The sequence below is a fragment of the Miniopterus natalensis genome, chromosome 17 (genome assembly GCF_054644295.1).
Source record: "Miniopterus natalensis isolate mMinNat1 chromosome 17, mMinNat1.hap1, whole genome shotgun sequence".
NCBI lineage: Eukaryota > Metazoa > Chordata > Mammalia > Chiroptera > Miniopteridae > Miniopterus > Miniopterus natalensis.
Genome location: NC_142097.1, coordinates 38,622,768 through 38,626,951, shown reverse-complemented (window position 1 = coordinate 38,626,951; position 4,184 = coordinate 38,622,768). Strand labels below are relative to the sequence as shown.

General features: G+C 39.8%; 1 long non-coding RNA gene across 1 annotated transcript; it reads left to right on the top strand.

Annotated features, from left to right (window-relative positions):
• LOC107538301 (uncharacterized) lies at positions 1 to 3,648 on the top strand. The gene is made up of 2 exons (XR_001603306.2): positions 1 to 32; positions 2,638 to 3,648. It is a non-coding gene; the product is annotated as an uncharacterized LOC107538301 (long non-coding RNA).
• Positions 3,649 to 4,184: the final 536 nt, after the last annotated feature.

Below are 4,184 nucleotides of genomic sequence, written 5' to 3'. Positions count from 1 at the left end.
TAACTGTCTGGTAATTAAGCCACCTTGAAATTGTGAGTGTAAAAATGAGTTAGAGGTTTGGTGGTTTCTCAGAAAATTAAACATAGAATTGCCATATGGCCCAGCAACTCCACTCCTCGGTAGCCTGGTAATTAAGCCACCTTGAAATTGTAAGTGTAAAAATGAGTTAGAGGTTTGGTGGTTTCTTAGAAAAGTAAACAGAATTGCCATATGATCCAGCAACTCCACTCCTCGGTATATAGCCAAAAGAATAGAAAACAAGCATTCAAAGAAAAAAAATCATGCACCTATTCATGGCAGCATTATTCAGAATAGCCAAAAGGTGAGAACAACCCATATATCCATCAGTGGATGAATGGATAAACACGTAGCACATCCATGCAATGGAATTATTCAGCCATAAAAAGGAATAAAGTACTGACATGCTCTAACATGGGTGAACCCTGAAAACATTGTGCTGTTTACAAAGGCCACACACTGTGGTGTTCCATTTCTATGAAACGCCCAGAGTAGGCAAACCCATAGAAACAGCAGATTAGGAGTTGCCAGGGGGTAGGGGGAGGGAAAAATGAGAGGCTGCTTAATGGATATAGGGCTTCCTTTTCGGGTGGTGAAAAAGTTTAGGAACTAGATAGGGGCGATGGTTGCAGAATATTATGAATGTACTAAATACCATGATTTATTCACTTTAAAATGATCAAATGATGAGTTAGATGTTGTGTGAATTTTATCACAATTTAAAAAATGAGGTAGGGAAAATAATATTTTCCATAAAAGAAAAGTCATTGGCATTATTTAACACTGAAGTACCCACAGTGTGCAATATTCATGAATAAAAGTGTGATTGTGTTTGCTTTAAAATAACAATAACAGTATAAGTTATCTGCACCAAAAGCAAACCTGCTCTAGCAGATTAATGATATTAGTGATATTTTAATTTTCAGACAAATATTTCATAACTGAAAAAAAATCCAAACTCTTTAAGGGAGTATAGAGTCTATTGATTAGAACTGAACCTGCTGGCATATATTTCCACTAGACCTAGATGTTAATTCATTGGAAACATCTGTATTACTGGGCAGTTAATTCAATTGCAAATGAGGGATTTAGAAGCCCCAAGAAGCTGTGATATAACGGATATATCAATGGATTGAACAGTTTGTTAGTTGCAAAGCCCTTTCTAGAAACACAAAGTCTAATGCCAGTCTTGCCAGATAAATAATGCAGGTGTAACTAAAAATGTAGAAATACATTTCCAAATGGCCTTTCTCCTGGAATGTGATCGCCTTAAGATAGGACAAACCCTTTCCAAGAATCCTGCCCATTCCTGAAATCTATTTGTAACTCTTCTGTTGGAACTAAAAGAAAGACAAGCCTCCTATCTTACAGTCACAGACTTTTTTTCAGTTTAAATTAAAAAATGGCATCACTTAGCTCATTTACCAACATTTGTGCCAGATAACTTTGTGCTGTTTACAGTCATTATTATCCACAAAGGACAAAATCTTTGTCACCCTAAGACATATTCAACAAATGTGCCAGAGGCTCTAGGAACAATTCCAAAAGAGGAGTTAATTTTTTTTTTTGAATGATGGGAAAGATTATTTAAATAAGTGTTTCGCCTGCCAAGGTGACTACTCCCTATTCAGGATTGGACCACACCCATTTAGATATGTTTACTTAAAAATCAGTGACATTACTGAGTGGTTAAACCTTGGGTTCGTTTTCTAATAAGGACGGTTACACATCCAGGTTCTTGCTACACAATTGTGTTCTGTCTCGTCAATGTAAAATCAGTGGATTCTAATCCTTTCTTACAGATAAAATAAGCAGGGACTTTTCCTACCTTCCTTCCCCTGCCAGAAAAGGAAGGGAATCCCCTGGCCCTCCCATAATGCAAATCCCTCACATTTGTTTAAAGTTTTAAACACCCCAGGGCTCTCTGACCTACTTTATGTCACTCTGGAACACCCAGCATGAACCTTACTCCCACCTGCACACGAGGAAGCTGAGGGGAACAGAAATTCAAGTGACACACTCTGAGCCTCACTCAGACTGACTGGTTGCAGAGCCAGGGGTAAATGCTCCCTCTTTTGACTCTGAATCCAGTGCTCTTTCTGATATGTCTAAATTGTCCTAATGCCCCAAATGCCCAGGTATACGAAATTCAAACTAAAGAGGTAGCCACCTGTGTACTTAACCATGAGGTACCATAGAGTCCGATGGTTTTGTTGGTTGGTTGATTGGTCTGTTTTTTCCAGCCCCTTTCAGGCTGACTGCCATCTGGAAGTTTACCAGCTCTTGGGCTGATTCTGGTAAAATGTTCCATACTTTGAGCTCAGCCTCCAGTTTGTAAAGTGTTCCAGGTGGTTGATGTAGAAATAAGAAAAGAAGAGCCGTGCTACGGCAACATTTGCATGGTGCATAAGCCCCAGACATCCCCTCAAGATGAGCTAGATATAAAGAGGCCGCTTTTTTTTTGGTCATGAAAATGGATGGTGCCCTTACCAGAATGAGCCTCTCATGTGGAAAGTTTTGCATGAAACTAGACATGTGGAATCGCATTGTTGGTGGGGCTTTTTGTTGTTGTTATTAATGGAAAACATGACTTTAATTACTGGTTATTATTTTTCTCAGCCTCCAAGAAAGATCCATGAGCTGCTGTTGACCAGCTGTGACCTCCCTGGCTTTATCCGCAGTCAGAAGCCTGTGCTGTCTTAAAGTCATACACCAGCATGCCTAGGGACTCTTCCACCTTGCTTACTGCATCGCCCGTATACAGGCAATCTATTTATATAACACTGAGCGAGCGCAAGGCTCTGCCTGTAAATATGAGCTTATTTCTGAGAAATTCAAAACATCCTGCTCAGTCCCTCTCATTTATGTTCCCTTGCAGCTATTAAAGATGAGGGACACTTTTTATGTTACTGCCCGTAAATGGGCTGCCCCTTGCTGGAAGCAGTAAGGGCTCTTTAACATAAATTCTGTTTCTCCAGGAAGTGTAAGTCTGCAGAATCTCTGAAATTTATTCCTGTATCTTAATATCTGCTTCCAATCTGGTGGCAGGAGTTTTCATTCCCTTGGAAGACTGGATTGATTAGCAAGCTTGGTCCTGCCGTTTCCAGGAACCACAGTCCTGGCCAGCTGGCCAGGTAGCGTCACATGTCACAGTATGTAGGCCCATCCTTTGCCTCAGTCCATGTGCCAGAAGCGTCAGCTGCTCGAGTTCACCGTTAAGCAGTAAAGGTTCACCCAGTGGTACTGGGACATGGTCCATGTGGCTTTTGTCAGACTGTAGCAGGCTGACTCCCAGAGCAAATAATGTCACCTGTGTATCTGCCTCCAAACTTGGTGCCAGCTCCTGGGTTGCTGAGACGATCAAGTGTGATAACATGCAAAGTGCCTAGCCCCAAATAGGTGTCAGATAATTACAGCGTTTGCTGCCAGGCATTGGTGATTAAAAGTGGTTAATGATTTTTTTTTTATATAAAAATAAAGATTAAAAGGAGTAAAGTTGCATATACTAAGTTTTAAATGAACTATACCGATGATTGCTTCAGGAATCTAGAGTCTGGAGCATGGCTCTTTAATAAAAATACACCTGGCTGGTGTGGCTCCGTTGGTTGAGCATTGCCCTGTGCACTGAAAGGTTGCTGGTTTGATTTCTTGTCAGGGCACATGCCCAGGTTTGCGGGTTCAGTCCCCAATTGGGGTGGGTACAGGAGGCAACTGATCAATGTTTCTCTCCCTCTCTCTTTCCCCTTTCCTGTCTCTCTAAAATAAAATCAATAAAAACGTATTTAAAAGAAAAATATCTATAATGCAAGCCACATATATAGTTTTTAATTTTCTAGTAGCCACATTAGAAAAGCAGAAAGAAAAAAGTGAAATTGACTTTAACAATATAGTTTATTAAACCCAACATGTCCAAATATCATTTCAACATGTAGTCAGTATAAAGATTAATAGAGAGCTAGCTCACATTCTTTTTATACTTGGTGTTAAAATTCAGTGTGCACTTTACATCTGCATGAATCTCAATTTGGATGCTAAATTTTCATTGAAGATAACTGGTCTGTATTTGGATTTCATAAAACTTACATTTGAAAAAGTAGATTCACAAAATCGAATGGTTCCAAATGTACTTAAACGTTTTCCAAAAGCTGAGTCGAGTGTCGGTCTTT